We start from the raw sequence: 16,623 nt of genomic DNA, 5'->3' as shown, positions 1-16,623 counted from the left end.
AATGCGTGCTCTTTCCCTAAGGCCAGAAAAGACAGCCCAGCAAGGAGGTTGTGATCAGAAAGCAGGTAACAGGGTCTACGTCAGTACCCTCTCCCCTTACTAGGGGATCCACATGAAGACAGGGTCTACGTCAGTACCCTCTCCCCTTACTAGGGGATCCACATGAAGACAGGGTCTACGTCAGTACCCTCTCCCCTTACTAGGGGACTGAGCTGCCTCGATGCTACATCTGTGTAGGGGGCCTAGATCCAGAGCGTGCATGGCCCTTTGTTGCTGCTTTAGTCTCCATAAGGCCTCCCAAGTCCAGGGATATTTTTTTTTACTCTATTGGCCTTCTTGTGGAGTTCTCCCGTTTTCTGGGCCATCAATATCCTCCATTCCCCTATCTGCCACCCCCTGCTTTCCACAAGGCTCCCCACCCTCTGCCTGATGTTTGGCTGGAAGTCTCAGCATCTGTTTCGATCTGCTGCTGGGTAGGGCCTCTCAGAGGACAGCTATGCTAGGCTCCTGTCTGTAAGGACAGGGGAGTATTCTTAACAGCATCAGGGCGTGGCTCTCCTCATGGAGCGGGGCTTAGGTTGTCTCAGGCATTCTTGGACATTCCTCAGTCTCTGCTCTCTCCTTATCCTGGTACATCATTTAAGCAGGGTTCATTGTGGTGTTCCCCTCCCTCCACTAGGAGCCCTACCTAGTTAGAAGGTTCCCTCTTTAGGCTCCATGGCCCCTGCTAATTGGAGTCTCACCTAGAGTCACCCCCATATCCTCCCATGAGTCCACCCTGTCATATGTCCCCAGCTTGTCACAGAGATGGCTCTGTCCACGGTTTCTCTTTCCTCTCTAGGCCCTTGGTTCTCCTGCCTCCCCAGCCTCCCTAGGTCTGATCTCCACCCACATTTCTCTCTGTGTTTCCTCTCCTAGCTTGTTCTCTCTCTTCAACCACTTCCTCTGTCTATTCTATTTCCCCTTCTGAGTGAGACTTCAGCATCCTCCCTGTTACTTATCTTCTTTGGGCCTGTGAATGCTAGTTTGTTTATCTTGCACTATATGATCATATGTACTATATGACATATGACTACAACCCTCTTATAAGTGAGTATATGTCATGTATTTCTTTCTGGGTCTGCATTATCTCCCTCAGAATGATAATTTCTAGTTCCATCCATTTGCCTGAAATTTTCATGTTTTCCTTGTTTTTAATAGCTGAGTAGTATTCCATTGTGTTTGTCCATAGTTTCTTTATACATTCGTCAGTTGAGTGACATCTAGGTTATTTCCAGATTCTGACTATTATGAACAAAGCTAGTAAGAAAACAAAACAAAAACAAAAACAATGAAATCATGGAATTTGCAGGCAAATGGATGGAACTAAAAAAGATCATCCTCAGTGAGGTTCCTGAGACCCAGAAAGGCACACATGGTTTATACTCACTTACTGTGTGAGATGCCAGTGATATGCAGGTAATTGGCAAAGGTGAAAATTCAGTGACATGTGTTCCTGGCTACTAAGAGAGGCAAGGAGAGAAAATGCAGACCCAGGAAAGAAGAGATAGCTAAACCAATTGAAAGAAAATTGAGACACTAAAGGCTGGGGTGGGTCTTCCCATAGATGTGATGTCATAAGCAAGACATAGAGAAGAGAAAGTCTTTCTCCTCTTTGGTACTTAATATGCTATTCTACCTGCATCTTCAAAGCCTGGGAAACAGAGTAGTTGCTGCCCACGATGAGAGTATGGTGGCACATGCATCAAGCTGAAATCTTGCACTGACCAGCGGAAGCATTTAGATTTGAGAAGCTGCAAGGACAAAAGACATAAGGATTATAGAATATTTGCAATTTTTGAACAATAGTCAGAATAGCATTTAATCTAGGCATTTCTTATTTTAGAAAAATTTAAACATATCTTAGTTACTAATGTGTTAAATGTATAATTATGCATCTTGAAACAGTCAACAAAATTACCTTGAACTTCCCCAAAGCAGATAAAAAAACATATAAGCTGATTTGTTCCTTCCTTTATCCAGGCAAAAATTGCTCATACCCATGAAACTCAACTAGGATGTCTCCTATTTTTTGCATGAACTAAGTTTCTGTGAGAAATGTTTTTCTTTATGAAGTATAAAAGCATTATCCTTTAACAAACGTAAGATAATATAGAGAAAACAATTACAAAATGGTCAAAATCTCATTAAAGTTGTGCAGGGAAATTATGTATGCCCCATTTACAATTTTTCTTTATAGCAGAGTATCAAATGATTCATAATTTGAGAGCAAACTTTACTCTTATCCTAGACCTACTTGACCTTGTAAGTGTTTCTTGATTTTAAAGGATGACATTTAATTAAAACTGCCTTGCTGAAGTGTGGTAATTATTGGTGCAGATAAAAGAGATTTACGGAGGCTAAAGCTGTTGGATTGGTTAAAGAAACACAGATTTTTTTTCTTTTTACCACTGCGATGTATCATTTACAAGACACAATGTACTATCTGGCTCCCTATCATTGAGAAACGCATCATCTTGCTGGTTGAATTGGCAGCCATGATTGTGGAAAGAGGCATTTCAATTAAGCCCAGAGTCAAACAGACTTCAAGAATTTTCTACCTTTTTTTTTTCTTTTTATGCAGTGCTGTGCGTAAAATTATTCAAGCATTACCTGGAAGAATGAGAACTCATGGGGGGTGAAATCGGGCTGAAATCTCACTCTTTACGGGCTGGTGTCTTTCCTGCTTCAGTTTGTGCTTCTGCAGTGAGTGATATTTGGGAGCGTGTATGAATAATCACTGAATTTACTGCTTGTCTCTCTTTAAAACCCCAGGCCAGTACTAAGCCCAAAGACATTTTGATCTTTCAGGAAAAAGTAATTTTCATTATAAAGGTCAGCATGAAATAAGTGGGGGCTTTTGGTTTACTTTTTGACTTAGTTCCTTATTCCTTATGATGCCATCTTCACAGGAGGCTCTATCTATGCAGGCTGTCAAACAAGAAAATTATTTAAAAGTTGGTTTATTCTTTACACACAAATGCTTGCAGACATTCTTTAAAATACTAGTTTCGTAGTGAGACTATTGATACAGAAAATATGTATTTTCTTAGATTGGTGTGAAGCGTATGTACTATGTATGTGAAAGTGATACGTATTTCTTCTTATACTTGCAATCTAAGCTTTACAATATTTTATTAAACTTAGAAGTCTAATTATTTGAATTTTGACTCGCTTATTCTTTTACTAGGTAATATTACTGCAAACCAAAACATTAGTTAGTGCTTTATTTAATATACTTTCCCTTTACTGGCAGTACATTATGGGTTTGCATTAATGCCTAGTTGTAATGGCCTCTGCTGTCAGTGCTGTACTTCATAATTGTTTCCTGCTGACACAAAGATAGCAGGTGTTTAACACAGTGTGCTGGGAATTTGCACCCATATACAGTGAATTTCTTCGTCCTTGAGGTATTTAATGAACAGATTTGGAGGATCCTCTAATGATTAAGATGACAAAAGGGGTTTAAAATAACCTTAGCTAATTGTGTTTTTTTTTTCTTTTTTCAATAAAAGTGACATACACCACTTTATCTGCATAAAAATCCTGGTTTATAACTATCATCCACCTTGATTTAGAGATGGAAAAGAGCAAACACCATTAACTGTGGGGTGGGCTGGCTTCTCAGCACGCATTCATCTCCTACGGCAGCTTCTGATTTCATTCAGTGGTCTCTAGAAAGAAAACTTCACACCCTGAAAAGGCCTTTGTTTTATCTTGTGAACAAAGTTGTGATGGTGGCAGCAATGGAGGTCACACCGGAAGGCATTCATCTGAGCGATGATACGCCTAAGCTCTTCAATGCCAAGTGCATAGAAACAAATCTGGGGTAATGCACACTGGGGACCCTGCACCTAGAGATGTAAGCAGAAAATCTGGGGCTTCAAGACCACACTTAGATTTATAGATACTTAAGGGCTAGCCTAGGCTACATGAGAACCTGTGCCAAAGAAAATATCTACTGAAGGAAGGTTGGTTTCACATTCAGGCCAAGCTCATCTCTGACACATCCTTGTGTAGAGGGAAATTGGAACTAGAAGCAGCTGCTTGATAGAGAATGCTTAGCCCTTGAGCAGATTTGCATGAATGCTTTCTGCATCAGATATAAGACAGGCCATGAACTGCTTTAGCCTGGATGCCTTTTCACCTGTGCTGATCACTTAAGATTGCGCCCAATACTTTCTGCCATTCAAATTTTTTAAACTGCATCCATAAAAGCAAGCAACTATTGGCAATGAAGTTTTTTTTGTCACTCTGAAGAAGAATAAAAAGATGCAATACCAGGAAGCAAATTGTAATCATTCTTCTGTGTAAAAAATATGGCCTCTTTTCTTGCTTCAGATTAATATTTTGAAAACTAATTAGAGAAATTAAAAAAATCCTTCTTTAATGTGCCTTATAGGGAAAGACAAAGACATTAAAACAAGAATACTTATTTAATAGTCTTTCTAATCCCATCATTCTTCTGAAACACTTCTAACATTTGTACTTGCATGCTTAAAGGAAGATAAGACATAAAGTTGATGGGAATTGGGAGGAGAGAGACAATGAACAACAAAATTTTACAACGGGTAAGAATCCTGCAAGATAGCAAAGTCTCGGTAAGAAATCACCGAGGAAGAAAGGGGGAGGGATATGGAAAGAAGATGCGGAGAAAGGCTGAAGGAAGCCGCAGAATCAGACACAGCTCAAAGGGGAATTGGTAATCAAGTAGAATGCAACTGACCAGACATATCTACAGAAAACCTGCTGCTCCTGTAGGACAAGAGAGTGAAACTGCACCCAAACAGGAGTGGTACAAGTGCATAAACAATACTGAATGCCAACTATGAGACAACAGCATTAACCATCGAAATCTTCAACAGTGAAAATAGATGCCTCCTACCAGTTCATCCTAGGGAAAATCTCAAGTAAGCAGGATACACTCTTCCAATAATGGACCATCATCACAGACATTTGGTTAAGAAAAGCAAAGGAACAGAGAATCGGTACTACTATTAAGGGGGTGTCCCTCATCCACTGAAAAGTATAGTTAGCCCTTCAGTATTGAACTCGCTACCATTATCTTAGAGAGTTGATGAAGCTGAAATTACAAAGTGGAATGTTATCTGGAAATCACAAATCCCTATTATCAGGAGCAGAGTATTCAAAGGAAGCCGTAGAATATTATCACCATAGATCAAGAATGGTGCATGGCCTCACTCTGGGGCATGTGGAAAGGAAGGAAAGGACTGTTCACACGGTGTTGGTAGTAGGCAAACTACATCACCATGGAAGATCTCTGCTGTCCATACACTGATGGGTTTGCCTCAAAGGAAGATGAAGGAGTAGGCACAAATCCTGGCCTTCTATTTGAATCATGGCAGTGGGGGCAGGATGGGGAAACGTTCTCAGTAACAAGTAAATGTCAACTTATTGGTAACTTTCTCAGGGACTGAAAGAGACTGCCCTTGGGCAATACTCAATAATCTGTTGCCTTCTGCAAAGACGTGTGATGGCCAGCTGTTTATACAACACAGTCAAGACTCCACTCTTATATTACATGAGACATGCCGACAGTCCTATAAAGACCCACCACAACTTAGTGTGGAATTAATAGATTTGTCTTTCTGTCCTGCAGACTGTTTCTGTAAGTGATAAGCTACACATTGTGTCATCTAGACATTTCAAAGGAAGTAAATTTATTTATGTATTTGGTAAAAGCCTCAGTAAGAAAAGAATGTAAACGCTATCCAATGTGAATTCACATTGAAGCTGGATTTAATTTTCAACGTGGGAGAGATTCTAGAACTGATGATATTCATTTGCTTTCATAATTGTAGTAGGACGATACGGAGAGCATATCTCCACATCACATGCTACCTAGAAAGATTACACTGAGGGAAGGAAGAAGAATTCAGGGATGAAGAAAATAAAGATCGAATTTATTCCTTCACAACTAAAAACACCAAGATGGGCTGTTTAAAACTCTACAGGACACAAAAAAGAGACCAAGTCCCTAGATCTGAAGGGAAGTAGACACACATAATGGATGCCAGTAAAACATTAAACGATAAACTGGAGAAAAAACAGTCCTATGCTTTTATAGCAGATAAGAAGGACTCCCAACTCTGAGGAGCAGAAAGGTCTGTGTCGTGGAGAGAGGGGCCTGGAACTCAGAACTGCAGCTTCCCTCTCTGTACTTTATTTCCAGTGTCAGTGTTGAGGGAATGGGCCCTCTGTAGCTCATCTGCCCTTCTTGATCGGGCACAAGATGAAGGCTAGATTAGCTGGGCTACAATCTTTCATGGGGAACAGATGAAAAGCAGCCACCTGAAAGTTCTCAGCAGCCAACATCTACCACTGGGCACACAGTAAGCACGTAAACACAGCAGGCACATAAGCACTGCTGCCAGGGTTCAAGAGGGGATGGAAAATGAATGGTTTCAGACAGGCGAGTGCCAGAGCCAAGTCTAGGTGCTAGACATCAAAAGCTACAAAGTCAGCAAGAGCGAGCACTGTGCCCAAGCTGAGCTTAAGATGAATCCTCCATGTGTGAGTAAGTGAAATGGGACTGACAGAAATGTTTCACCCCGTGATACAGCACGGGATGCAGCTGGCCAGGATGGTAATGCTGTCCTCGTATCTTAGAAACATTCTACTATCCAGGGCACCGTGGTTGACGGAGTAGGTTCTGATGTGACACATGGTGTCTGTATGAAGAAACATGGATATTGACACTGGAGAGACTATCACTTTTTCTAATAATCACAGCTGAATCAGAAACATTGTCAGGTTAAGACATGGAAAAGACAATATAGATATGATGGAGAGAAGACCCTTAAATAATGGGGAAGTTGACAGAGATTTTGTTAAATTTTCCTAATTCACCAAATTGGTTTGCATTACAGTCTGTCTGTGGCTTTAACCTTAAATATCTGACAACTTGTAAGATTTATCCCTTATCCTGATTTCCTGGCCCCATGTGTGTCTGCTTGTTTCTTTGTACAAACAGCAGAGGGAGTTCATCCACATTACAAGTTGTCCCTCCCGCACATGCTGACCAGTGCACAGACCTCACGACACATTTGGTTCCTGGCTTACTCAAACCATCTTTAGACCTACCTGGCACTCAAACAGACCAAATGTGTATTGAACTCTGTGTGTGTGCACGTGATTGCATATGCACATACATGTTTGCACATACATGTTTGCCCATGCCTGCATAGTTCTATATCTAACTCACGTATTGGATGGGGAGAGACAATTCTACTTCTCTAGCCAACGACCAAGAGGCAAAAAGTTCTTCCTCCCTGTTTCTTTTTCTCCCCTCCTTTTTCTTCCTCTCCCGTGTGTGTGTGTGTGTGTGTGTGTGTGTGTGTGTGTGTGTGTGTTGGCAGTTTCATTATGTAGCATCTGATAGCCTAGAGGCTGGCTTAGCAGTCTTGCCTCAGCTTCCCAAGTGTTCAAGTTATAGGCATGAGCCACCTCGTTTGGAATGAGGTTCAAAAGTCTATCAAGCAAAGCGCAATACTATTTCACTATGGGAGATTTCTACCATGAAAAAAATATCAGCCTTGTACTTCTTCCAGGTTGGTGATAAAACACTTTTTCTTTTTATTTAATCTATTCTATGGAAGCAGCAGCATCAAAGAAGGCTGCATGCCTACAAATTTTGATGCACTAGAAATATTCCAACCATAATTTGTCCACTAAGTTCTGATCCTGATGGCAGACATGGACTTTATTCTCCTGCTCTGCGGAAACGTGGGCGGAACAAGGGTGGGGCCGGCTGAGGACACATCTCACCACGGGAGTGGAAGGTTCTTCAGGGGACTCAGTGCCACACGGGTAAGGCTCAAGAAGATTGGAGGAGCAATGTCAGGTAGAGAGCCTATCAATTAAAGGGTTTCCTTGTGCGCCCTCCAACCCAACCTGATTACTCGAAGTGTGAGGTGATGCTTGGATCTGAACATTATAAATTAGACTCCCCTCACTTAATGGGGGATAATTAGAAATAAGTCCTAAGTAAATACGTTATGCAGATTCCTCCATAGTGGTTGTAGCTTTGTGGGGAGATTATTCCACAGAGGTTAAGGTATTTAGATGGCTATAATTCATGAAGGCTTGGGGAAACAGAGGTGATGCATACCTCTTTCGGACTGAAGATACAGATTCACAAAGTCTACCCTCTGTCCTCTGAACAACAGCTAAATACAATCTCCTTTTATAGGAAAAGGTCATGGGAATTGTTGTAACTGAGCAATATGACATATTTTGAAATTTTAATACTTATGGATGAACAAAATATTTGTCAAGCTTTCCTTTTGGTAAAACCCACACACAAATAGCATAGTAATTAGGCCAGTGAACCATACAATTCAATTTAATTCTCAAGAATTAAAAAACCTAATAGGTTGCTTTGGCTTACGTGATAATTATAAAAAAGAACAGAATAGGTGTTAGATTAATGTTTCAGTGCATAATATAGACAGGATATGGATCAGTTCAGCATTTAGTGTCTAAACTCTTTAGTCTGAACAAGTAATGCTTAGAAAGGCATATATGTGGATTTGCACACGGAGGCTGCTTTCGAGTGCTAGTTTACACTTTAGAAAGGTGAAGACATTATATATGGTTTGGAGTTAGTGTATGGAAGGCATAAGACAATATAAAGGAAACTATGGGTGATAAAACACAGCTTCATCTTGAAAAATGATTCCAAGGCTATAAAAGTAGTCGGTGTATGCATGGGCCTCACCATTCTCCTGGGAGACATGCTCAGCCCCGTCTAGTACTCCCCTTTCCTCGGGACAACACTCCCAACAGCACATTTTTTTCTGTCTTTACTGACAAAGTCAGTCTAAGCTTGAACACATTGCATGTGACTTGCAATGGAAAAAGAAACACATGGAAAATTTCCAGTTTGGCATTCACTGGAAGCAAGACTCAAACTTGGGAATTGATATTTAGGAATCTCACTTACCATAAACATATTCCCCCAAATTGCAGCTCAGGCTTAGCAATAATACTTGATATTCCAGCCCCACATTTACTGTTTATTTGCAATTTCTTTTAAAAACATGTGTTTTAATATATATTTATAACTACATATTATGAAAGATATTACTAATATTATATTGGGGAGAATATACACACCTGATCTCAGGCATTTGTGCAGGTCATATGTGTAGAATGCCCCTGGAGCTTGGGTTCTAGGCACTGGTCAAGTGGGTGCTGGGAATTGAACTTGGGTCCCCTGTAAGAGTGCTGCACGTAGTTAGCCACACAACCAGTTTTCCAGGCCAAATTTGTACAATTTCAAATTTTTCACTGATTCGGAAATTTGAAAGTTGGTTATGTATTCTAAAAATCTGCCACAATTTATGCACTACACAAGAATTCACAAACATCTATCTAAAGGTGATGCAAGGTAGGGTCCTTGTGCATGAGGTCTCATTCAATCTAATTTTCTGTAAAAAAAAAAAAAATCACATAATTTTAGTAGCTGTATTTGAAACCTAGAAAAATTGAACCTTACAAAAGTTCAGTTCACCCCCGAAAGTGCCTCTGAACGGTCATGCAATTAACAAAGACTCTTCAGGCTAAGAAGCATTGTTACTTAATGAGTAGCCTAGAATTAACATGTATGAATAATTCTGTCTACCACCTATTCATCTATCTTCTATCTATGTGCTTACATATTATCCTATCGTCTATCTATCTATCTATCTATCTATCTATCTATCTATCTACCTATCTTCACCTATCATGTATCTATCTATCTGTCATCACCTATCTATTATCCATTATCAGTTTTCTTTTCTGAGACAATATCCCTTACAGCCCATGTCAGCCTTGAGGTAGTGCTGTAAGCCACACCGAATTCCTAATTATGCTGGCTATACTTCCTAAGTGCTGGGAGTACAAAAGTTTGCCAACATTCTACTCGTACAATTTAAGAAAAATTTGTAAGAAGGAGCAAATTTCACCTGTTTTGATGATATAAACTGGAGAAACAGAGTATGAATCAAGCGCTAACATGTAGGGTTTGAAGGGCTAGAAAATAAGAAAGCATGGGGAAAATGGGGATTTGTAGTACGGAATGAGGGACAGGTAGAAGAAACTCTTCTTGGATACTGGCAGTCTGAGTTATGAACGTCTGTAGCAAAATGTGATGGTGATCAAATGAGTCCTGTTGTGGGGGAAACTGACCATCCAGTTCTGAACTAATGTGCTAGAAAAGTGAACAGCTACACGTGGGTCTAGGGCCAAGATGAGACTGAACCTATTGCAGTGTCAGCTTCTAAATGAACATGAGACTAATGGCGTCTCTCAGACAACACCAGTTAAAGAGGTACATGCGGCTATTGGGAAATGCATCTCTGTGAAGATGTGGGAACCACCGGGCCAAGCACTGACCCACAGAAGTGAAGATATGGGAGGGACGATGCCAGAGATGCCCCTGTGAAAGATCCAATGGCGACGTAACTAAGAAATGTCAACTTCCAACGGTGGTAGTGATTTAGTCTTAGGGGAAACAATGTTCTGGGAGACCCCAAAGCACCCCAGGACTCCATTCTAAATGCAGTCACTTATTTGTTGAATTACTTATCAACTATACGCTTCATCAAAGGACCACTTGTAAAGTACTGGTCTCCTGAGCCTGTGTTGGGGCACGCTGTGTGTAAGGAATACAGAGCAGGGATTACGGTAACTCTAATTCTGTGTGCTAACAGTGATGTGATAAGCCCACCGGCACTAGAGAGTCTGTGAAAGGCTAAGGAAGCAGAAGTAGTCTAGCAAGGATTTGCAGCTAGAAACAGGTGTGTGTTTGTGTGTCTGTGTGTGTGTGTGTGTGTCTGTGTGTCTGTGTCTGTAGAATGTCACAAGCCAAAACCTGTAATCATAAAACTGTGGATAGCTTTGCAAGCAGTTTGGGCATTGAACCAAAGCTGGAACGATTTTCAGAGGTAGACACATGCAGAAGGTGATGTGAACCTACACGGCTTGCTAATGGCAGTTTGTGAAGGACCTATGTTTTTATGTGAAACACTGTTACTCACATTGTTGGTGCAGAAACTGAAGATCAGACAGCATGTATAGAAAACAACTGGATATGTTATAGAAAAGACAACTTTGGCAAAGCTCAAGAGATCAGGGAGTTGAAGATGAGAGTCCTTTGAAGACTTTTATAACAATGTTGGGAAGAGATGGGGGTCTTCAATATTAAGTTGCTGACACAAGCATAGAGTTTGTCCGAATTGCAATATGTTATTTTGGAGAGTGAAATATCTTTCTTATTTTGTAATACAAAGTATGATGTGAAAGTCTAATAAGACATGAAGATAACATTGGGTTCAGATTTGGGATACTTTTGTTGATGTGTGTATGTATGTGTGCATTAATGTGTATATAACATGCAGACTTAAATATTTACACACAAGCTTGTATACTTCCGAACTTCTCTGTCATAACATTATATAAATGTGACAGAATCTTCATAAAAATGTAGCATGAGGCCTTTGATAAGCCTCCCCATGAGAGTCTAGAGAGATGGCTCAGGCGTTAAGAACCCTGAGGCTCAGCTCTCACACCTACATGGTGGCTCACAACTCTCGGTAACTTCAGTTCTGGGGGTTCCGGCACCATCTTCTGGCCTCTGCATGAAGGTGACACACCTGGTATAGAGACATACACGCAGGGAAAACACACACACACACACACACACAATGACAAGAAGAACAACATAAATAAAAAAGACTACCTCATGTGTCACAGTGTTCATTCCCAAGGTTTAAGTTTAGACTGTTTGAGGTTTTCACTTCTTTTACGATAGTATCGTATGAGGGGGTTAATTTGCACTGACAACTATTCAGCAGGAAGAATATAATTGTTTCCTGTTGGCAAGTTGCTCCCAAATTCATTTTTTGCTCTTTCTGAAAAATGAACAGTATCTTTGAAAATTTACCAGTTTTATACATGGAAGTCTTATTAGTTCATATACTTGAACTTTTTCCTCCATGTCTGTTGGTCACTTACAGATGAACGTGAGTTAATTATTTATGCATACAGTGATACAGTGTTTGTGTCTGTATCATGGGACTAGATTTATGATATCTTAAGTTCTACTTTTCAGGGAGCCTTTGTGTCTGAGTTGTTTATATTGCAGCTGACATTTAATAGTGTAGGAGGCCAGCATTATGGCCACTGCATTTATTAGTATTTCTTGATTCTGCTTGGCTCGAACCTCAGCTAGTGTTTTGAGATGAGGCTGATCACATGTCTGATCAAAGGAGATGGGTCATGTGACTCGGATAGAGCCAGACAGCATGTTCTGTCCTTCATTCTGTCCTCAATACCTCAGGGCATGACATATTTCTAGGAGAAAAAGGTCAAATATCATGAAAATGCCCTAAAAAATGAAAACTCATGGTTTCTTTCTCTTTTTTATACTGTGAGCTTGATGTGACCGTGGAAGCATTTACAAGTGATGGTGTTTCAGTTATTCAAAGGCAGTATTAAATCCCAAAGACACCCATATTTACATTGTTTATGTCAGTTTAGGAAGATTTTTTTTCCTGAAGCCACTTAAGTTCAGCTTTCTGTTTTCTCATCGCAGAAACTTTTAATCAACAAGTAGGTTTAATAAAATTTGCAATTGTTACCCCAACTTATCAATTTCTCTTCATTATTCTACATGGAAAACCAAATACTTGTGGAGCCGTAACTTCTCAGACCCTTCAGCGTATCAGTTCACTAAGACTGAATGTTAGTTCACAAGCCAATCTGCTAGCCTGCTAACCATTCTCATGTGCCTGTAGGTTGCTTAGTGACCTCTGACAGCATCATCCGCTGCCAGCCACCAGGTCTGTGCCAGAAGTACCAGATATAAAATGATTTCCCAGCCACGTCTCTCTACTTTACCTCTCTCTCTTGCACTCTCCCTAAGGGCTCTCTCTGTCTCTCTCTCTCTGTCTCTCTGTCTCTGTCTTTGTCTCTCTCTCTCTCTCTCTCTCTCTCTCTCTCTCTCTCTCTCTCTCTCTCTCTGTGTGTGTGTGTGTGTGTGTGTGTGTGTGTGTGTGTGTGTGTGTGAACCTTCGTGGACCACTTAGGCCCTAACTCCTCTCCCCTCCCCTCCCTTCCTCAAATAAGTCTCTCCATATCAGATCTGCTGTGTCTCATTCTATTTACTTTTAAAGACAACACTGGACATCGAGGCACCTTCCTGTCATTATGTAATGATGCAGGGCAAATGTTCTGACATTAAACTTAGAACGTGCTTTTTTTTTATTGTTTTATTTAATAAATGAAGATGGATTAACACTTATGAATATTTTGTGGAGAAAGCAAAGGGATTGATTCTTCATGTATCCAGCAGAAGCAGCTTCTTGTGATGCTTCTGAAAGAATTTTGCAGGCACAACCTACGTTGTGGCACAAAGCTAACGTGATTGTAGTCATTGCAGCCAACCCTTGCTTTTTTTAAAAATTTTATTAATTTATTCATGTTACATCTCAATTGTTAGCCCTTCCCCTGTTTCCTCCCATTCAGCCCTTGCTTTTAACTCTGACTTTCGTACACACAGTCAGGGCAACACACCCTTTTGCATCTGGGATGTGTTTCTGGTGAGCTTTGGTCTCTTTTCTGTTGCAGACAGTTCACACTTTGATCATAAACACTACCGGCCACAATGAAGGGAGCAGGCTCTTGTCTGCTTCAGACTACCAGAACGGGAGTAGCTAGCTAGATGAGGAAATCTGTATAAAAGTATTTTATTTTCATATTCATACCTAAGTCTCCAAAATGATCAGTCACGTCGTCTACCTCCTATGTATCAAAGTCAGTTTTTCTCTTTTCTACTCCCAAAGCCTTGACTATTCCCTGTTTTGGCGTCATAGTTTCAGATCAGGATTGCTGGTACCCACTGCTATTTCTGTTCTTCCAGTCTCATTCTTGGTCTTCAACTTTTTCTTTATCTAAACCCTCTGGTGATGGCGGTGTATGCACCTGTCTCCAGCGGGGTCCTGAGGGCAGCAGCACAAACAGGGACATCTACTTGTTTTGTACCATAAATCGCCCATGTGTTTCTCATCTATACAAAGACTTTCATTCAGTTGGAACTTTCATAGGACAAGCCCCTACCCTCACTTCTGGCTTGGTTCCCTTGATGTCAGCCTCTTTGGCTTGCATTTTACATTTCCGTCAGACCCCAGTTCTTGCAACTATATAAAACCCATATAATTTCTGCTTAAATGATAGTAGATTCGAGTTACCCAATTCTCAAATCTACCCTATAATGTAAGATTTATTATTTCCATTCAAATGTCACTCACAGGCGGGGGAACTTAATGACAGACATAGCAGGATCTCATGGGGACAAAGATGATGGTGCTTTGCTAAAGGCCTTCAAGTGAGGGAGCATTTGACCAACATCTCCATGTCACACCTGTACTTGTGCTCAGTCATGCTCATTTTAACAGATGCTCTTGTCCTTCCTGTGCCTTCAGTGATGTCCACTGCGCATCTTAGGTGAGGCGGGATGGTATTATTTGAATTCCAAGTCTGCAAAGTTGAGGTGCACTCTAAGTAAGGGGAAGGTTCTCATGGTTCTTGCTCTGCTTGCACTTACCAACTGTGGATGGAGAGCCCTGGTAACCTGTTTTCTGATTTCTATTTCTTCTCTTCTCACATAATACATCCTGACTGCAGCTTCCCCTCCCTCTGGTCGCCTCAGCCCCTCATCTCCTCTCTTTCCCAGATCCACTCTCCAGTATCTCCCACAGGAGAAGACCAGGTCTCCCTGTGGGAGTGGCAGGTGTGTCTGATTTATCTGTTGCTCTCAGGACCCCTTTCCTCCGACTGTGGTACCTTGCCCAGCATGGATGTGAGACTTTGTTCCTGGTCTTACTGTATCTTTTTGTACAATGTTGGTGGATTCAGTTGATGACCCCTGGAGGTCAAGATTTCTTAGTTGCCAAGAAAATCGAGTTTTTAAAGCTCATTCCAACAGCTTAAGTCTTTCTTACCACAGACTCCTTCCAGGTCTGTTTTAATGCCTCAATTAAGCTTATGAACATGAGAAGCAGGGAACTCCAGGTCAGAACGCTGCCTGTGTCATCAGATGAGATGATACACAGATTAATTCCAGTCTGTGTTGTAAGCTTCTCTTATCAATGAAATGGAAAACAAAAATCCTGTTTTAGTACCACCTTACTGTGAAGAATAATTGAAACGGAATGAGAAAAATAAGGTTATAACAATGTTTGCCACAAATCTTTTCTTTAATAACTTTCATATTTCTTGATGCTATAATTTTTGACACTTTTCTTGTTGTTGCTTTTGGGTGTCCTGAAACTTCAAATTACTTTTCAAAACATACTTGATAATATATAGGATACACCAGCTATAATTGACATAGCAATAAACATCCAGAATGATGCAAATGTACTAGGAGACAGATCTAATACTGATATCATGTAATACTCAGCTGGCTATGCTTCAGTGATAATTTAATCTTGCTTTCCCCCTTCATCCTGACTAGTCCAAAAATGGAGAAAAGCCTTCATATCTAAAAGTTTCTATTTAATACTACATTTTTCTTCATGATAAAAGAATTTGATTAAAAAAAACCCTGAAGGGCACAAAGAGTAATTAATTAGAAGACGTATTTCCTGCAATGTGCTTGGATATTATTATATTTGTACTTCAAAAGTATCAAATTTCAAAGGCTAATAAAATTTTCTTTAAAACCTTCAACACCAAGGAGCTTATCTTTCCAAGGAAGGCAGGAAACTCTGTAACAATAGTGAAATTGTCTGCAGACCCCCTGCCTGAGCAGCATAAGCTATTAAGGTTTTCAAAGGTGATTAACTATTGTTTTAATTGCTACTCATGTTTCCAAAAAGGTAGATAAACAGATGTTGGTTTGAAAGTCTAGACACCATGTAGTTATTTTGTTAATCCCATGGCATTGGCACAGCACATTGCATCTCTGGGGAATCTCCTCCTCTTGTTAGAGAAATTAGCAGTTTCAAAAACAAAATGTCTAATCTGCATTAACAATCACAAACAAGCAGGTATGGAGCTTATAGATCCAGTGTCTTTTCATTTATGTGTTAATTAAATCATGTGACTTAGTCAGGACCTTAACTTTATGTATTTCAAATGCAAAAATGGATAAAATTGTGCTAATTTTGCATTTTTGTTGTGGGGAAGATGAATTGCTGTGTGAATTTTGAATGATGCATTGTAGGAACTTAGTAAATGTCTGATAACAAACTTTTAAAATAGTTAAGAACATTTTTGTTAGCATTTTTCTCTTAGAATGATTAATTTTAAAATTTCATGGAAGAATTTTCCAAGGAAGAAGCTTTACCCTGAACTGCTGAGAGGAAACAACTATAATGAAAACAAGCAACTGTGCATTAATGCACATTCAAGAAAGAGGAATGGGCTACAGAAAATAATATAGAACAACACACACAGTTAAACGCCCAATGTGTGTGGAGGAGGACCTGGCTATATCCAGAAACATAAGGCCTATCAAGTACCTTTACAAGTCTAATGAAAGAACTAAGAAACAGTATTGGATATTTTCAATCA

Source organism: Acomys russatus, chromosome 23 (assembly GCF_903995435.1).
Source record: "Acomys russatus chromosome 23, mAcoRus1.1, whole genome shotgun sequence".
NCBI lineage: Eukaryota > Metazoa > Chordata > Mammalia > Rodentia > Muridae > Acomys > Acomys russatus.
The sequence above is the reverse complement of the archived record's forward strand: the minus strand, read 5'-3'. Positions refer to the sequence as shown.